This window comes from Chanos chanos, chromosome 5 (assembly GCF_902362185.1).
Source record: "Chanos chanos chromosome 5, fChaCha1.1, whole genome shotgun sequence".
Taxonomy (NCBI): Eukaryota; Metazoa; Chordata; class Actinopteri; order Gonorynchiformes; family Chanidae; genus Chanos; species Chanos chanos.
This window is the reverse complement of record NC_044499.1, coordinates 27,120,782-27,142,285: the sequence shown is the minus strand read 5'-3', so window position 1 is coordinate 27,142,285 and position 21,504 is coordinate 27,120,782.

Here is a 21,504-nt window from a genome sequence, read left to right as displayed (position 1 = left end):
TGTCAATAATCACACTGTCCATCGACCTCTTGCTTTTCTTTTATATTAATGTGCTGTCTGCTCCACATTATTCAAAACGGTTTATTTATTAGCATGCTAAAATATGAACGTAAAGTGTATAAACTGGCGTCCCGAAAAATGTTATATTGCATATTATAATGTAACTATAAACTATGATATCAAGAATCAAATCAGACTCCTTGCCGCAAATCAGAAGCTACCATATCCAGTATCTCGGTTCTAATTCTCTCTAATCCATGGTACAGAGCGTTAGTCTACTGGTACGGTACAAAAACAACAGTCGTAACAAGAAATACATTTATCAAAAAAAAAAAAAAAAAAAAAAAAGAACTGGATGGAATTCTGCTAATATTCTCTTTCGATTGCCGAATATCGACATGATAGTTTCCTGTTTCTTTGTTACACAGGGCGGTGTAGTGTCTTTTAGCTACCATTAAATTCGACCAGTATCACCAAGTCACAGCTAAAAACCTTAACCGTCATTGCTTCCCGAGAAAGCAGCGACGAGGCCAGCGTTCTTGATGTAGATAACCCTCATTTTGTCGACAGACCAGGTAAAACGTCATTCAGTTGGATTCTGTCTAAGGTGCGCGTGATCCATGCCCAAATCGATGTCAAATGTGTGTTATGATCGGTTTGAAAACGCTGAGACGTGCTGAGTATTGCCATGTTCGTTGCACTCCTCTTGTCTCGCGCTCTCGTCCTCTCCCTTTCTTTCTACTCTTCTCCAGTGTGCAGTATATAAAGAATGTGCTAGGATTTAGCAGAAGGCGGAGTTCCTTCTCTTTGTACTCCTCTCCGCCTGTTTTTGGCCCCAGCGCTCACTCTCCTTTTATATATTAAATACTGAAGAGTAGCCTGCTGTACCAGATGAAAAACAAAAGCATCTACAAAAAAGTCATATGTTTATGTTTGATCACACGGCTATTAGATTTGAGATCTGTTTCAAGTCAAGGAGCACTTTCTTCTCTCCGCCATAACATGCTTAAACAACAGATTTAAACCTGAAACAAATAGCTTGTACAATTTTCCCTGTGGGAAACTGGAGGTCAGCATATTTCAATACATTTCATAACGAGTGACTACAGTCTAATAATATTATGCTCAATAATAGAAAATACTGTATTTCACCATTACCAAAAGTAGAGTACAATTTTTTATTTCACTCAAAGGTGTACCACCTGGTGTGTGGCCAAAAATGAACGACTCAGCTATGAAATGTAATACTGTGCGGAGGGACCCTGAAAAGAAAAAAAAAGAAAAGAAAAGGAAATATCTGCGAGGTGTTTCTGTCTGACCTTCTAAGCTAGATGATTTTGAATTTATTGTTTTGTTTCTTCATGGGACTGCACAGTATACACATAAATAAGAACAGTGTTTGCCTCTGTAACTTATATCTGAGACAAAACCTGCCCTCATTTGCACCCTACAGCGTAGGAAAAATCTTGTGTCATACATTGCCACCCAGTGGTAAAAAACTGCCTATTCCTTATACAACATATCCAAGGCTTGAACATATTTAAATTAGTGAGGTGTATCCTCTTTAGTGATAATTCAGTATCAGCATTGAGGTTTGTAGCCACATGGATCTCAATTGTCAAAAAAAAAACTTTGAACAGCTCAGTCTGTGAGTAAATCCTGAGTAAAAACTGTTTGGAATCCAAGAAAAAGTTTGTAAAAAGCATTAACAATCTGACTGAGTTTGGGGCATATCATATAATTCAAGGAACTGTGCTGTATGCAAATTGCATAAAACTGAATCTAAAACATGCCTCTTTAATCTGGTATTTTTGCAATAATAGTCAATTAGTAAAAATTAGTTTTTGGGTACATTACTTTTAAAATCAAAATGTTAAGACTGACAGTGCCACATCTTAAGATTGATAGTATAAACAATGATGACTTACACCATTGCTGTCTTGGGACAGCCTGTAAATAGTTATATTATATTACTTTATTGAACAGTTTTAAACCAGACACAATGCAAACTGAACAACAAGTACATTGCATGCTTCCACGTAAACTTATTAGATGGGCAAACCCAGATAATCAAAAGCTGATATGACAAAATCCTATTTGGGATGTATGGATTCAGTCACATCACTGAAATCTCAAATTAAACATCAGTACATTTTAGGCCACTCCAACATGAATATTTGCTCTCATTATTACAATGAAATCATAAAAAGTCTTTTTTTTTTTTGGTTTATTTACTTTGCTTTTGATGCATAAAAGCCATTTTACTTACTTGTTAATGATATTTCTTATGTTGCACTTATTTATTGTGCATACATGTTGTTTGCAGTCAAAGTGTTACTGAAACAAAATGTCTGCTGGACAGTTATTTTAATGAACTAATGTATCTCGAGTCATGAATTCTGCAGCTAAATATTACTGAATAAAAAACACACTGTACGTAACAAGTGTTACAAAATAATAAAAAATATTAATTATCCACATTCTTATGTAGAACACTTGACAGAGCAGCTTCAAGAACAAAGCGCTCCTTAAAATCTTAATATAAATATTGTATATTCCTCTGCCTCTGGAAACAACTGGCTGATGTCAGCTGTTTCCAGTTAATAAAACAATTTCAGTTTCATCAAAACTATCTGAATACTGAACAGACATTGTACATGTTTACTTGGATTCTGTGAATGATTGGACAGTTGGTAATCCCACTTTGCAGAGGTGGCAAACATCACTTCCATAGAAAAGAACTGAGAATATTCCTGTCAGCAAACAGACCCAAAGAGAGAAACATATTTAGGCAGACAGACAAACAGGCAGGTACACCTGAGAATATCAAGGGAGAAGGAGAGAGATGATTACGTTTTTCACCTTTATTTTATTTAAGGAGTACTTTTTTGATGTCTTAAGGACCTCAGATACCTAGTACCTAGTATCAGATATCTAGTAAGTATTACTGTCAAAGGAGGAGACCACTGTTTCTGTGGTTTTCTTTTGCATCTTGATCCAAAATATAAAATGTTCACATGTAATGTATTTACAATCACTTACGGCTAAATGGTTGTCCCATGTTGGGCAGCAACTAGGGGAGTTTTTACATTGCAATACACTGGCTAATAAATGTTTCACTGATTGTGATACTGAAAATAACATAACCCCCCTCTGTCCCTGTCCCTTTGGCCCTGTTTACACCTTGCATTATGATCCGATTTTGGTGATCCGATCACAATTGGACAGCTATAAGTACATCTGTTTATACCTGGCTTTAGAATCCGTGTCTCGAGTGACCACTTGAGATCGGATCTCACTTCTCCGCTCTATATGCAAATAAACACAAATCATTTCCAACACGTTACCCCTTTCATTGAATTTCAGTTTTGCTTTTTTGATTGGAGATAATGCTTATTACATGTGAGATGTCAGACACATTTGGTGATCATTGATCGCTGTTTTGGGACTCCTAGGATTTTGACTTTGATTTTTTGACCGGAGGAGGCGTCCCTGACAAGAGGTGTCTGAGAGAAATTTGGTGCATTTATCGCAGTTTAGGAACATGAAGCCACATTAAGCTTTTTCACGGTAAACGTCGTTGTTTTTAATTGTCGGGAACCGTCAATGCACTTGCCGTGCCAAGAGTGTCAGAAATTAAAAGAAGAAGAAGAAATCCAAACAATACCCATTTTGCAAGTTGTTGTTGTTGTTGCTGCCTGTTGTCGCACTTTAATATGACGCCGTTGGCGAGCGAATGTCTACATACACAAATGAGTTTGTACTTTTGTGTAAGCAGAGGATGCCAGTTGAGTAGGCGGTCATTCAATTAGCTCTTTTCCACTATTGCGGTGCTGGTGTTGGTTCTAGTTCCGGTGCGGAGCTGGTGCTGCCTTGGTGCCTGCTAAGCACCGGCACGCTATCCATAGGTTTGGGAACCGAACGTGACATCATAGCGCAGTTCATTCAAAACTTAAGAGAGTCGATTACATATGCCGCTGCCTTTGACATATAATCAGGAGGGGAAACACCATTTATCGATTGTGTGCGCCTGTGAGAAAGCGAGTTGCTATGGCGCTTTGGAAGCTGGCTACCAATGGCGAATACAAGACAGTGAGTCACCTTTTTGGAGTGGGCATAAGCACAGTATTGTAGGTGCAATAGGTTTAATAAATTTTAATCATTAATAATTGGTGTTTAATTTCTTATAATTAACCACTAACCTTAATGAAACAAAACAGTTATAACACTATGTTACAGTCTTAGCGGGTATTGCACTATTAATATTGACAACTACTGCTAAGTATGTAATACTCATGAAATAACTAAACTGATGAAGGCAATGGGAGTACTTTGTTGTCAGAGGTTGGCATTCAGTGGTTATTGTGACGAACAGACAGGGCACAGTTTATTTCAAAGATACAATTTATTAAAATAATCAGCACTACTTAGCCAATCAGTACTGATAGTGTATAATCAATAATGAGCAGCAGTATAATCATCAAGGCACAAATGAATAGGAGGTAGTGAGACTATGTGCAAGTTTCTTGTGTAGAATTGAATGAATATGTGAGTAGATACTGTTAGAGTGGGGGAAAATGTGTGTGTGTGTGTGTGTGTGTGTGTGTGTGTGTGTGTGTGTGTGTGCGCGTGCGTGCGTGTGTGTGTGAGAACGTGTGTGAGAGTGTGGGTGTGTGTGTGTGCATGTGCGCAGCTGCGCACTACAGGCAAAAAGAGGAGCGAGGGAGAGAGTCTGTATGCAGGTGCACAGAACAGGAGGGAGGAGAGGGAGGGAGAGTTTGTACACAGGCGCACAGGAAAGGAAGGAGGAGCGAGGGAGAGAGACTGCACGCAGGCGCACAGTCTAGAGGTAGGCGTGGTGTATGAGTGTAGTGCGTGAGCGTTCGTGCTAGGCACCAAAGAGAATGGGGGATGGGTAGCAAGAACTTGTGCACGGGAGAGGGACAAAGGATCTGTAATTCAAGAGCTAGTCTTGACTAGGCCCTAAACCCAAACTTCTATTCAACCCTTAGCTATTCCTGAAATCCCGAAGTTGAGGTGTGTGGGGCGACGGAGGGAATAGGAGAGAGATCAAAAGAACGCAGGCACAGTCTATCTAACACAGATAATAAACAGAGAAACAACTACAACACACGGTCTAAGACCGAAGTGAATCACAGCATATATATTCAAACCACAAATGAATTAAAATAAAAACACTTTTTTCACTTTAGCTAAATACAATTAAAACTAATATTTGCCCAGATGCCAGCCTTACTAGAGATCGCTCTTGCCTGGCGATAGGAGGTGTCTCCTGTTATCCGATGAACAGTGTGTAGCACAGGTCCAGGGAAACAGTCCTTTTTGTCCCAGCTCATCAGCTTCGGATTTTGTTGGTCGTCCGAGGATTTGGAAAAGGTTTTGCTTGCAGTTAGTCGACATCTTGGAGAAATGAAAAGGGATCCAGTCGCCTTTCCTTTCAATATGCAAATCTCCTCTAGCAATGTAGCAGCTGAGTTTAATGCACCAGTCAGCTAGCTGGCCGGTCCGTTTTTGAGTAAAAATCAATATTCAGCCCAGTTTTTAACTTCTTCCTTCCCACACCACTTTTCAACGTTTCTCATTTGCAGTCACTTTATTCCTTCTTCAGCTTCTTCAGTTTGTTTGTTATCTGTTCCATTGTTCTCCGGTAGTCTGCCATGTCAAAGTCGACACGTATTTCCTCATATAACTTGTACTTCCTCACCGTTGCTGTAAGTTTCTCTTGCATCACCGTAGAGGCCCAGATTGCCAGCAAAGCGTTGGTCTCCTCAATGGACCACTGCTGGTTGGACTTTTCACTGCTTTCACTCATGTTTTCCTCTTCTTTCTTCTTTCTGGTGACTATTTTGTGAATATCTTGCGAGTATCTTGTGTAGCCCCTCCCATAGCCATTGACGTCAGTGGTTCCCATCGTTGGACCAGCAGGTTTGCAGTACCGTGCCGTTGCCAGCTTTTTGGCACAGCACCAGTATTTTTTTCAAAGGGAAAGCGTGGCCCTGGTGCTAGATTGGGCACCGGCACCGGCACCGTGTCAGTGGAAAAGGGGTAATTGTAGTCAAGTTTGCATTCGCGTTTACACTAATATAAGAATGTGGTTATATGCGGTCCAGACCATCTCTGAATGTGGTCTGAGTGATCAGATCTCGATGTGACCTGAATGCGCGTTGGATGCGTTTACACCTGTACTTTTGAGCTGTCCACTTGTGATTGAATCACCAAAATCAGATCTTAATGTAAGGTGTAAACATGGCCTTTGATCCTAATTTGCCTCTTCCATGGCTCAAGCCCCCCTGCACTCAGAAACAATGCACATCAAAGCAAAAACTTAGATGTCATAACACCTAACAGACAGCATGCTCAACGACTTATCAATCCCAGTGAATACCAGATTACTTCAGAGGTTAGTTTCTCATGGGGACAGAATTCAAGTCCAACATTCCCTCACTCATTCACAAACTTTATAGAACAAATGAAAATTAAACTAACCTGTATGACATGGCTAAATAATCCCATGTATTGAGCCTGTAATAAATTATATAACCATAAATGTGCTGTAGGGCTTTTGAATAACTCCTGACCGATTAACCAGCAGCCAATTCTCAAGATGTGCCAGAAATCAAGCTGTTCATAAAGTTAGAGCAATCAAATTTCACATCACTCGGATGCATAAAATACTGCGGATACAAATGGCCTAAAATAATTTTTGTAGGGGTCGCCAGGCCCGTAAACCATACTATCCATAATTCCCTGCTTGACCTCATGGGTAATCTGAACCCATTGTCTCAGTTTTCAGTGTAACGGTATTGGGCACAGCAATGAAGCCAGACGCAATTTTCGCCATAAAACCGTGGAAAAATCCAAATTTTTGCTCTCTCCAATTCAAACACTCTCCAACTGTCTCTAGCAGCAGCTCGCTAGCAGCGGTTCGCTCTAGCAGTGGGTGTCTCTAGCGGGTGTTCCTACCTGCATAAAGAGACACCATTTTTCTGCAGAAGAAAAGAACAAAGAAACTACGAAGCGAGATGTTTGTACCGAACTTCCGAACTTAACACTGCGTGAAAAGTGGTGTATTTGGAAATGTCCGGACAAAGTAAACTTCTGCTAAACCTAATGTTTGCCGGAGGTATTCGGATGCCCGCAGAACTTTGTTATGCGGTCCTGAAAACTCCCGCAAATGTCCGAATACAGCTGTTACTGTACGTTCACACTGAATGCGGTGAGAGCGTCAAGAGTCGCCCAAACCTCCTTGCCAACGACGCTGTTGAACACTGCGGACGCTCTGACGTTGATGAAATAGGCGGGTACAAGTTCCTTCGGAAAGCTTGGTTATGCAAATGTTTTTTAAAGGGGCCACAAAGCAAAACAAACAAACAGGTCGAGCGGTATCTCTGTGCTGACTGACCACCAGTAGGCTATAAGTTAACCGTATGAAATATTTTAAATATTTTAAATGTGAAGGTGAGAAATCGATCGATGACAGAAATAAATTAACAATTCTAAGTACATATTTCGTAACAAAATAAACTAACGAAATACACTACTTGAAAGCTTTTTTGTTAATGCTAGGCTAGGTCAAATTCCAGCATGGAGTTTATAGGACACATTTACTTGCCTTGGTCTTTAATTAACACTAACGTTTGTGCATAACCTACATTACAGTAACTGTGGTCCTGTTCCCGCTTAAAATCGAGCGTTCTGGAGCGAAAATGTTGCCTATAAAATGTGTTCAGCTTCATATCAAATTCATCTTATCACTATGGACAACCAAGAGGTCGTTGTGTTCGGTGCTGCGTTGCTTTACCTGAGGCGAAGACGTCGGAGATCCGACTGGGTTCACCCGATTCTTCGGGCTCGTGAGCAGCTCGGGGAATATCACCGGCTGGTGCGGGAGTTACGGCTGGATGACGACAGGTTCCAGTCATACTTTAGGCTTGACAGGAGCCAGTTCGACAGCCTGCTCTCAAAAGTCGGGCCCCGGATTGCCCGGCTGGACACCAACTGTCGGCGTGCTATTTTTCCGGCTGAGCGCCTGGCAATTTGTCTACGGTGAGTTTATAAAGTTTTTTTTTTTTTTAATTTTTGTGTGTTTGTGCTTTAAATGGTCCTGCAATTTCGAATTTGGTTTTGTGTTTTCAATTGCCTGGACAGTAATTTCAGTGTTTTATGCCTATTTACTGTTTAGCAATATAGCATAATGCTGTATTTTTGCTAGTTCATTTTGCCTTACTGTAATTTTTTTTTTTTTTCAGATACTTGGCCACTGGTGATTCCTACCACACCATAGCTTTCAGCTACCGTGTCGGAGTTAGCACCGTGGCAGGTATTGTTGTAGAGGTTGCCAGGGCCATATGGGACGCCTTAGTGTCAGAGTTCATGCCAGTCCCCACCATTGAGGACTGGCAGAGCATTGCCACTGACTTTCTCCATCGGTGGAACTTCCCCAACTGTCTTGGGTCCATCGATGGGAAACATGTGGTGATCAGGGCTCCTGACAACTCAGGGTCCCTATTTCACAACTATAAGGGGACTTTCTCGGTTGTGCTCCTGGCAGTGGTAGATGCCCACTACTGCTTCTGGGTAGTGGATGTGGGCAGCTACGGGAGGACAAGCGATGGTGGTGTGCTGGCTAACTCCACCTTCGGCCAGGCACTCCGAGATGGGACCCTTGGTCTGCCACAGGATGCTCTGCTGCCAGGTGCAGAGCATTTGGGACCACAGCCATTTGTGTTTGTGGCAGACGAGGCCTTTCCGCTCCGTCGAGACCTCATGCGGCCTTTTCCAGGAACCAACCTCTCCAGCAGGCACAGGGCTTTCAACTACAGGCTGTCACGTGCAAGGCTGATTGTTGAGAATACCTTTGGTATTCTTACAGCTCAATGGCGTATGTACAGAAGAGTCATTGGCATCAGCCCTGCCAACGTGGACACCTGTGTGAAGGCTACCTGTGTCCTGCATAACTTCCTGAGGAGGACCGCAAGCACCACCAGGACGCTCCCACCATCGGCTGGAGACAGAGAAGCTGCTGGCCTACAGGAGGTCACCCGAGTGGGCAGCAACAACTCCACACGGGAGGCCATCCGTGTCAGGGAGACATTTGTTTCCTATTTCTCTGCAGAGGGAGCTGTGCCCTGGCAACCAGCGGCTTAATTCATGTCTACAAACGGCTCTTTTAAGAGCCACCAATAACTCAGAAAAAGCATTATTTCCATTTTCAGCACAATATTATTATGCAATTAATAATTCAATTACCCAATTTACTAATTGTTGCTGATAATTTTCCACCTTATGGAGCAGGTTATCAGAGGTTCACTCTTGGCTAATTGTTTTGCACTGAAATATCATGTGACAATGTAATGAACATGATATATGTGTCCAAAATTAAGTGGTTCCGTTTAGTACAGTATTTTCTACATTGACGTATTGTTAGGAAGTGACAACACCCGCTCACACTACACCTTTTCAATTAGAATGTGATAGATTTGAAAATAAAACACATAACCAGATATGTTTTCAAAAAATTTATTACAATAACCACGAAGTGGAGACAGAAGAACTGTGAGGGAGAGCACAAGGTGCAGCTGGCCAGACTGCGAGGGAAATAAGCTTACTAACACCCCTCACAGCCTTACCAGCTGCACCTCGTCACTCTCTTCATACTGTTCGTTGTCTCCAGCCTCCAGACATTTTGCTTGATAAATTAATGTGTATATTTGGAATTTTAAGTCCTGGCGCCTCCTTAAGGACAAGGTTCTGAAGTCCTCCAGCACACTTCTAAAGAAGAGGCGGTCACTGTCCTCTGGAGCAGGGCTGGGAGGGCGAGCTTTGCTGCTAACAGCCTCAATAGCTGTTAGCAGCCTCTCCTCAAACTCGGCACTGTTTGACCTCCTCCTGCGTTTCTGGCCCCGGTCATTCAGCTCTCTCTCGCTCTCTATCTCTCTCTTCCTCTCTCTCTCTCTCACTCGCCTTCCACTGGTCTTCAGTCTGATTGTGCCCGGCCACGACATCCTCTCTCTCCTCTGGAGTCATGGTTTCCTCAACCCCCCCCCATCATATTACTGGAAGTTGCTCTGTCTTCCAGGAAGGGGTTGAGGAAGGCCATGACCCCACTGTAGCGCCATGGCCGGGCACCGCTCGCCCCTGCTCCACTTCTCTTCCTCTCTACCTCCTTTCTCCTCTCTTTCCTATATGTGTCCCTCAGTGATTTCCAGCGCTTTTTGCACTCTTCAACTAGTGAAAAACGATAGAAAACACATATTCCATGAATACCTCATTACCTAATTACTCATATTTCAGAATAGCTTGTCTGCATGCTGTCTAAAATGGCATAGCTGTATGTGCTACTGTACATATTTAAGCCATGCATCGTTATTTTTGCCAGCTAAGCGAAGTCTGTGTGAACTCTTGGCAATGTATGATATGCTGATAAAAAAAATTGTTTAACTAGGTTCACATCAACGGTGCTCACGTAGCAAAAGTTTAAAATGTGCATTTCAGATTTACCGTAAATGACTCAATGTATAACACCGACACATTATTATGATAAAAACATATTTTAAAGCATGAAAAAAAGCATTAAACTAGGCCACGTTATGCATGTATGATGGCTAATAATGACACTTGCGCTAATTTTTTTATGGCGGGTTAAAGTAGGCTATTGTACAGCTCCGCTATTACCTCACGTTTGACAGCATCATCTATATACGTCGAATTTAAGTAACTAGCCGTATAATGTTTGTTCTAGTTGCACATTTAATTATAAGACGACAAAAACCGATGTTATAAATTGGTAAAGTAAACATTACCGACTGATTAACATCAACCAACTTTTCTGCCTGCTATGGCACTAAAATTAAGATGCAATTTCATTCAACCTTCACAAAATATATATATATATATATATATATATATATATATATATTATCCACTTCACCAACTTACCCGGAACACCAACAATTTCAGAGACCTTGACCCATGTCTCCTCTTTTTTTTGTCCCTGTATGCGAACAGGGACACGTCGTAGAGCATGGGGAAACCCGCCACAGATGTAATGAATTTTTCCTCCATTTTGCCTAGGACCAAAAGTTTTGTGGGAACAATAGTTTATACTGTTGTGTTCTCTAAAATTCTCTAGAGCGGAGCACTTCCAAATTCCTATTGGTTGCCGCCGAACCGCGTCATATCTCATTACCATAAAGTTAACCGAACTTCAACTGTATTTTGACGCCCAAACCACCCTCGCCGCGACGCCCTTTGCCGCGACGCTCTTCGCTGCTTAAAGACGCCGGCTCTCATTGAAAATGAATGACTTCCGGTCATTTTGACGCTCTCGCCGCGTTCAGTGTGAACGTACAGTTAGACAGAGGTTTTCGGGCATCCGCGTGACCACAGTCGTTAGCTGATGGCTTGGCCTTTCAAATGCTAATAACAGTCAGTGGTCTAGGTAGGACTGGGTATAGAAGCCTGCCCCCCTTCCTCACCGTAGCTTTCTATCAGTTAGCCTATATGTAATATTTAGGCTATATTTTGATAACCACACAAACTTGTTAGGTGTTGCATGGTGCATAATACAGCAGTGGTAGGCCCATGTAGCCTTTAATGTCATTGCTCTGGCGTGCAGCTAAATTACAATGGACTCTTCAAATGGAGTATACAAAAACACTGAAAACATAATTTTAAAAAAAAGTCTAAATGAGTGGTTCATTAATTACATATTTGATGATTATGCAACTGTCCTTTACTTGAGGTCATAGGTATAGGGTGACCAGATGCAAACAGACCAAATGGGGGACAAGTAGTAAGTTTGTGTGGGACAATGTGGGACATGTTACCAATGCTGAGAGACAATGTAAAACTTAGATATAATGTCAGTCTAACTGAGTAAGAAACACTTGTATACACTTGTATTGATAGACATCCAACATGCATTGGCCATTACAGGCCCATCAAAGGCAACTGTACTTAAGCAAAGTAGCAGGCATCATACAGCTCAAGTCTTTCAAGTTAAACCCCTGACCAAATCCAACTATAAGAATAAATAAGGCTCAAAATAAAATATTACATAAATAAAACAATTTCAATGCAAATCTTTATATCAAGCCAAAATCTCTACTGGATGAGTAGTATGGTCAGAAGGGATAAAAGAACTTTTTCCTTTCTTTTTGACCATGATGTCGGCTGACAGCAGTTACCTTCATATCTGTAAAGTTTTACTAAGTTTTGTTTTTGTGACGTAGCAAAGAAATTCGTCGGCCTCACAGTTTGATTGACGCCTGCCACAGCCTCTTGATGACCGCCCTCAATGCTCTCCTCAGCCATTTGGTGAAAGCAAGGCTTTTAAAAAAACTCGGCTATGTTGCATTTTTACTGCTTTTGACATAGCGCTATTAAATAAAGTAGAAACTATGCCACAATGGCATAACTGGCTCATGTACCGGGCGGGTAAAAGAATGGATCCATATATTTTTTTATTTCTGACAGTTAAAAAACCAAAGGACCAGCGAAAATGCGGGACATTATCTCAGTATGAGGGATGCGGAACAAAGGATACGGGAGTTTTTTTTTTTAAAGTTTACAGGGCACAGGGCACCTGTTTGTTTGGAATGTTTCTCCACAGTATGAGGATGCGCCCCGTTTTCAAACCACCCACTTAGAATCTAAGGTTGAGTCCTGTCCAATCAGTTTTCTGTGCGTGCATGGCATAGAGTGACAGTAACCAATAGCATTGAGTGCAACTGCAGCGCGGAATCTGCTTTGGGGGAGGGGTTACCAGTATGTAGGAGAAGCAAGTCACTGAAGGAGTACAGAAGTTGTACTCCACATTCTGTCGATAGTGTGCATTTTGAAGATGGCCTGCAAAAGAACACTTGAGTTTTTTAATGGACAGCAGAGTGGAGAGGCTACTCGTGCGCCAGGAATATCCAATTTTTCCAACGCCGAGTCCGAACGAAAACAAACAACTGGTGTCCCCGTTAAATGCATTTTTAAGAAGATGTCTGAACAGCAGTAAACGCTCATGGAGAATGTTATTCGGCGGTTGGACAGGATGGAGTCCCATCAAAGAGGCGCAAGAGGAGTCTGCCCAAAAAAAGAAGACGAATGGGAAATAACTCTGTTTTGGTAAGTTTATTTCTGTAGCCTTCTGGCTTTTGTCTTTGACTGGCGCACATTCTGATACGTTCACATTTCTCTATCTGCTTTATCCCTTAAGCTGGCTGAATGGCTGAATTTAATGAATGGCTGAATTTAACTCTTGTACTAACTTTGCTTCTACAGGAAGCTGTGCGGAGAATGCATAATGCTGAAAACAACAAGCACACAGACAAGGTAAGACAACGTGTTTTGTTGGTAGACTACATCGTTGCGATTGTTTCATAGCAGTGCCTAGAATTCTAAAAAAACTTTATCAATCATCCTTTCTTCTCCACTTTTTTTCTCTCTCTAGCATTCTGCAAGACCTATTGAGACTATTCGAAAGAGTCACAGGATGAACCAAGAAGGGAATCTAGAGAACAAAGAGGGGGGCAGGATTGCCACTCGAACGAGGCAAAGGAGGAGAAGAGTAAGTCAAAACATCATTTCCCCAGTAGTTCTTAGACTTTTTCTCCATTTGCTGTTTTCAGCGATCTAATTTCTGTTTTCACTGTGTTTTGCAGCAGCACATGGCCAGAACTAGTGTTCTTTAAACTGAGGAAGAGGCTGCCATATTTAGGACCTCATCAGTAAATATAATTTCTGAAGAGGAGGATGCCATCTTGAATGGAAGGCCAGCGTGGGTCCTCCCGCCTAGCACAGAGTTGTCTGCACTGTGTGGGGTGCTACAGAATAGACTGGACAAAGACCAAAAATATGTTGTGAATCACCATGCACGAGCTGGTGCGGATAGATTCACAATGGAGACCACGGAAGCTTGGTTGTTCTTGGGAATGCTCAACATTTAGAGTTTCATTTATGCTCCCAAAAAGCATTTATATTATATAGTATGATATTACAGTATATTCTGTTCTAATGTATTCTATTCTGTTATATGCTGTACATTGATATATACATATATATATATATATATATATATATATATATATATATATATATATATATATATATATATATATATATATAAATTGTCAATTTATACGCCTTATAATTTATATTATACTGTATTTTCTTTATTTATAATACATTTGTGTAATTCATTTTTGTTTGCCAGATTATCTATATAATCTACCTATGAACATAAAACACCACCACCAATGATAATAATAATAATAACAATAATAATATTAATAATATAAACCATATGAAATCATGTCTGGGGACCCACAATGGACCAATGGGGAAGGGTTTTAGAGGAGGGGCAAGACATTGCTCCACCAATCCAAAGTAAGACTTCTGACCAATTGCAGGATACATGGTGGCCCAACGTGTGAAGTGCAAATGTTCCCTTGCAGGCACCCCCAAGAGATTATTCACCATGGCAACTAAGGGCTCTAGGCAGACCCCCAAACCCGGTGCATATTCAGGCGTATTCCATGCCGCGTAACAGAGCTGCAAACTGCCGGATACAGCCGATTATCTGTGGAGTATCCGGAAATATATAGGAGTATTCCAGTCCGGATACACCTCTTTTCACGCAGTGTAATGTACTTTATCTTGCGCAGTTGCGACTTTAACTTCAACCGGCTAAACACTAACGCACACAGTATTCGACGGAAGAAAAGGCGATCCCTAGTGGAAATTCCAGTTGAAAAACCAGTAGCTAGTCTATTGGGATGGACTGGTCTCTAATGGTCTGTACTGGTTTCAATTGGTTCCAACTGGGTTTTCAGATTCTAATGGTTTGCCCAGTTAAGAATACCAGTTGAAACCATTTAAAACCCATTCAGACCAACAGAGCCATGGGCAGTGGCTGCTTCACCAGTTCCACCCAGTTGAAACAAATAGGATGTAACTGGTGTTGTCTGCTATTCATTTCAACTGGAAACAATTGGTCTCAACTGGTCTAACAAACCCAATACCTGCACTTGGTGAGAAAGTGCTGTACATTGAGAATGCACTCAAAAATAATGAAATATAATGAAATGAATTGTTTGATTCATCAATTAACAACGTACAAAGTGCACTAAAGAGAATACGTTGTTTTTTTGAAAATGTCAAGTCATTTGTAAAACGTTTTAACCGTTAGTGTTTCTTTTAAAAATAAATGTTTTTAAATTGAGCATGAATTCATATTCAATTTAAAAACACTAATTTTTAAAGTTGTATGTTGCTTAAAGAAAGTTCTCTGCCTTCCTACTGGTCAGTTTTTATTAATTATATTTTGCCGGCTATAAACTGACCAAAGAAGTGCACACACTGTCTATTTGGACATGATCACTACTTACTGAAACAATTATATTACATCAGAGCAAGTATTTAGATTACACGATCAGCTTGTCCTCCGTCTTGACTGAAGAGATACCTAGGAAGGGGGCGTGGCTCCTAGCCCTTCTTGAGTAATCTGATTGGTGTATTCAAAAATCCTTGCTGTTACGTTGCACGAAGGCAAGCAATCAAAACCCGCAAATTTTGCTTCGGTTAAACGCAGCTTTACAGTTACAGCCTACAGTTAGCCTTAGTTCACAGTAAAAAAAAAAAAAAGTTTGCTCTGGTAAGGTGCTTGGAAGATAATTATTGGGCTGTTGTTCCCTTTTCTCGTATAAAAAATTCGACGAAACACTGGGTGTTTGGACGACGGAGCCTACTGCCAAGGCCAGGTTTTGCTACCGGTAAGCTACTCATTGCATTAAGCGTTTAACATATCTTACTTAACTTACTTTAGCTTTTACATATGACAAAAACAAGTACTCACTTCTTGGGCTTGTATGCTAGTAGAGTTATACTGATAGTTATAACTGTAGTTAAAGACAGGTGATAACGTTACCGAATCTGTTCCTGTGTGTCCCCGTTGAGACTGTATATATCAATGTAGCACACACTTGCTACTGTTCATTTTTAGTTAACCATAATAGGCTGGCCAGATAACAGCTGTTTGTAGATACGGCTTTATATTGAGTATGCCTGCTGCTGTTAACACTAGAAGCGCCGGTCATTTGACCGCTGTGACGTCTTACTAGAAGCGCCGTGCTGGTTTGACCTACTTATATCTAGAAGCGCCGAGTGCTGGTCATTTGACCGCAGTGACCCAAAAAAAATAAAATCTTTGCACTCGGTCAAATTTCAGGACCGTACTTTCATGACTTTTCCTAGATTTGTGCATTTTATCACCCAGTATCCTTACATTTTCAAAATCACCCCGGTACAAGATAATTTAAAGGTATTTTGCTTCTAATTCTGTGAAACTGCTGTCAGCCTCGCGTTCGGCCTTGTTGTTTCCTCGATTCTCTTTTCTCGCAGCAGATGGCGCAAGGGTTCGCTCGTACGAGTTTTCTGTATATTTATATATATATATATATATATATATATATATATATATATATATATATCAGGGTTTTATATATATTAATATATATATATCGAGAGTTATAAGAGTCATAAATTAATATTACATAATGTGCAAAAATGACAATTTAATAACTATGAAGCGCATTTTTGTTTCATGTAGGCCTACATGGGCGTATCAATTGTCACTGATTTTTGCACTAGCCTACTTGAACCGTGCGTAATTAGTCATCATATGACTGATAGTTGGTGTGTAAACTTATTGCATTACATTATTTTAGAGCTGCAAAAATAATTTACAGTATTAAAATGCAAATGTTTTGTAAAGCAGATAAACGTAGCCTATAATAAATGCATTTTTGTTTCACGTACAGGGGCGTAACTAATTATTATATGACTTAGATAGTGAGCAGGAATTTTGCGAATGGTAATTCATTCAATATAATAACCCACCTACGCAAGAGACGGCACAGTAAGGGTTGAACAAACTGCTGGCGCGAGAGTGCAATGTCATGAGAGAAACCCCAGGGCCCACATGTTATGCCAAGGACAATGTTACAAGTCCATTGGGCAGTTTAGTGTGTTTGACTGACACAGAAATGTGGTGAAAGATTCTGAAATACTCTGAAGCAGAAACTGATCGAAATGATCGAAAATAAGTTCAAACTGCAGGTCTCCTTTATTTGGGAGGTATTACGGGCGGTAAAATCATAAACCCGGACGACTACTGGTCTGCTAACGTGGGAAATCCCATTTTCAGAGACGGAAATCCCATTATCGAGATTCCACGATATCATGCGCTATCTGCGCTTTGATGACAAGAATGCAAGGGCTGCCCATCTTGTGACAGATAAATTAGATTTTCGATAAAGTATTGCTTCTTACATACCTAGTGAGAACATAACTGTAAATGAACAACTGTTCTCTATGAAGTTGTTACTGTGTCGTTTCACACAGAACATGGCCATTAAACTAATTTGCTATTAAATTCTGGGTGGCCGATGACGTTGAAACAAAATACATGTTGAACGCAATTCTCTGTCTAGGGAAAGATGACAGTAAGCCGGCAGTAGGCCGAAAATTTCTTCACCTCGTTGGCACTGGCCAACAAGCTTTTGGTCTACGTTGAAGGGAGTTGGTTGACCAAGTGATTCATGACGCGGTCGTTGGGAGGGGGTTGGGATCACACCTAGGCTATTGTTCTAGGCTGCTGGTCGAATATCTCTCCACTTGAATTGGGAACACAAAACATCGAGGTACAACATTCCCTACTTGGACAGGCTGTGTAATAGTGGTTACAGCATCCCGACACACAGGATACTAAATAGCTTGAAAAGTTCTTTCTGTTTATTTACTTAGTGCATTTCACTGTATACACTATCTCGTGTATCTATCGTGTGTAATGTATATTTCATTCTTTAAGTATTTACTGTAAATAAACTACACAGCTGTCAATTTACCAAAAAGAAGGGCTTTTTTCATGCTGTAATTTAGTTTCAATAAATGGTAAAAATTCGGCCATCTTATGCTACGTTATTTACTCTAAAAGCCTACACACCTGACACAGCTTTGTTTACAAAAATCCATTGCGACATACATATTTTGTAAAAACAACATCCATGCATATTTATTCATTTTCAAGCGGTGCCTACATTTTCTATTACATGTGTGGAATTACATTTAGCTGTGAGTCATGATAGACAGTGATAGGCCACTCGTGGTATGAACTAGTTTTGGCCAAATCATTCTAGTGCGGGAAACTAACAATAGACTATAGCACTTTATTGGGAGGGGGTTGGGAGGTGTTACTCGTAGGTTGCTTGGCAGGCTAGGTGTTAGGCTTCTCATAGCCTACTGAATGCCTTGAAAAGTCGTAGTGTTTGCTTCTATCATGGCATAGAATGATCTGTTAGTTGTGGTAGATAATTAATTTATTAAAATGCAAGTGTAAAGCTTGATATACTCGGCTGGGCTTATTATGGGGTATAAGCGATAATTTCACGGAGACAGACGAGTTCGGAACTGAAACGCTTTAGTCTACTCCTCCAGCGCCACCCAAAGCAGTCTCACACTCTAAACTTTCACGAGTTTTGATTTACACGCATTGTAATTCTCAACCAATTACTGCCTGTCTTGTCATTCCGATAGGTTGTTCTATTGAGTAAGTATAGAGTCCAGTTTATAGCTTACTCCATCACCCGACATGTCGCCCAACAATTAGAATGTTCAAATCTGTAATCGCTCCCTACAACAGTTAACTTACAATCACAATTGTCTCTGATTTTTGCACTACCTGGACCGTGCCCTTACAATAAATTAATCACTAGGGGCAACGACGTGATCATTGTCAGTCGACAACTGAATGTTGATACAGTCGGGCTACGCATTTACAGACCAACCGCAGTCTAACTCGCAACGTGTGTGACATGCCGTATAATAAACTAATTCTCCAAGGTAGAAGATTAAATGTTAAAAAACAAATACTATGAAAAAGTTGCCTGATCTAGTCTTGTTCAGATGGTTTTCTCAGTCGAATTTGATCAAGACTTCCTCCGGAATGTATGCCTTTGAAAACACGGTTGCCACAAATAAATAATCAAAACATTATGTTGAATGATGGAAGGGCTGGACAACAAACGTTCTAATGAAATAATAATCGACTGCTAACACTGAAATGAATGATACATTGGCCGAACGCGCGTTGATCTTGTACGCAAACTATTTGCTTCGTGCAAGAAGTGCCATCTAGCGATCATTATGTGTCAGTAACAGTGTCCTTGTCTAATGACTCGGCGGTCATTTGACTGCCTAGCCGCACTTTAAGTAGGTAAAACTAGCACGGCGCTCCTAGTAGGTAGTCACAGTGGTCAAATGACCGGCACTCGGCGCTTCTAGGTATAAGTAGGACAAACCGGCACGGCGCTTCTAGTGTTAAGGTAGCGGAGGTGTTTTCGTCATTGTCTGTTGCTAGTTTGTTAGTCCTCTGTGAGTAGTTTAGATGCTATGAGTGTATATAGCAGATGTGCCTTAGTTCCACCTAAATCCTAATTAATTCAATTTTAGAGTCATTCTGTGCCACTTGAATTTGATTGCTGTAATAAATGTTTACATTTGCATCTCTATTCTTCGAGTACATGAAAAATCATTTCCTAGTTACTGAATATGGTGACCCAGGAACTTAACTAGAGTTGTTCGATTTTAGCAGTATTATTGTACTTGCTATTTTAATGCTATTATTTACTGTATGTTTAAGCCAATGAAGAGTTATTCTGAATCATTTCTAGGTTTAGTGTTCAGAGTGCTGAGCTATAAATAGAGTTTTCACAATGACTGTAATTTCACCAGATTCAGATTCTCAGATAAGGCTATGGCGAGAGCTATGTGATATTATTATTCAGTCTAATATTCACAGTGAACCATTAGTCAGAATTTATCTATACCACTGGCATGACATCAGTTTCCTGTAAAGTGTTTGGAATGACAACAACTTAATAACATAAAAAGCAGCAACATTTTTACAGTAAGGGTTATAGATATGATAAAAGTTTATGGTGGGTGAGAAGAGCGAAAAGTTGAATGTGTGAGGGCAGAAAATTCTCAAGAAAACAGACCTTTTTTATTTTATGATTTTTGGAGAGCTGCAGCCAGGAGAGGTGCAAGGAAGCCAACTGCTCAGATGGATCTGCTCCTTGGATCGACAGCGGCCATACTAAAAAGGTAAGTAGAGCCTTTTTCCAAAATTCGGCTGTTACGTCCCCGGTGTAGTGCGATATCTAGGGGTATGTAGGGGGGACGTAGCATAAAGAAACCCACCACCTGTGCTGGTTTTGGGACGGTGTGATGGGGGAGGAAAACACGGACACTGGGAATTGATGTAAAAGGAAGTGCACGATATATTTGGAATATTTACAAAGTGAGATTTACAAAATATTTACAGGTATATATTTACAAGGACACACAAAACACACGAAGGTGGGAGAGGACGCCAGACGGTGCAAAAGAAATGAAACTAGTAAAACAAAAACCACCCTAAATGTCTACACCGAAAAACACACACTAGACTACAAAACAGAAAGGTGGCAGAGCCAAAGGAAACCTGACTACACTAACTAGTAACAAAAATACAAGAGTGGCACCCGCCTCTAACCTACCCCTATACAGCGTGATCTCTACCGCAGGGATCCCCTTCCTTACCTGTCCTTCTCCCCGCGATAACCAAAACACCAAAGCCAGAGCGCAATCCACAAACAAAGTCAATAAACGAAAATTCAGGGTCGAACACAGAATGGCAAGTTTGTAATTAGCAGAAAACACACGAAAGGCAAAAATGCAAGCAACGAGACCGAAATCTAACACACGGCGCATCCAGTGTCTTTAAATGTTGGCGTTCCGCATCTGGTTGGCTAAACCACGAGGGACACTCCCTCCCTGGTTGGTCGAACGGGAGGGGGGGGGCGGGGCACAACATCAGGCCAGATGGTATTGCCAGCTCGCCACAGCTGGGTACCTGGAGAGAGAGAGAGAGAGAGAGAGAGAGAGAGAGAGAGAGAGAGAGAGAGCGCGACAGAGAGAGAGAGACGCAAACTGAACAAGGGACACAAACAAAATGCACAGTGCGCCGCGCGTAACATCAGCAAGTAATTGTCAAGACTGAGAGCAGTGGATCTGCCTCTAAAAGAATCGAAAATGTAATAAGAGTCTGATGCAGTAATATGCAGTAACATGCAGTGTGTGTGTGTGCAATTGAGTGTGTAAAACTAACTGGCCTGTATTGTTTAAGTAGGGGCTGCTTACATTATGTGTGCTGAGGGACTGGTATACCGAAGAAGGTGCTTGCTTTTGGTTTGGGTGTGCTTCCAGTAGAAGCTTGGTTCTTCCCTGTAAATTTCACTTGTGAGGGGGAATCGTAGGAAAATTAACCCGCTGAATGACGTTGACCCCTGGGAGTCTAATCCTGTAGAAGCTTGGTAGCCTCCTGAAGGGTTTAGGCTTGGTGAATACTGAGCGTGAACAGGTAAGGAGGATATCTGCTGGAAGTGGACTCCCACC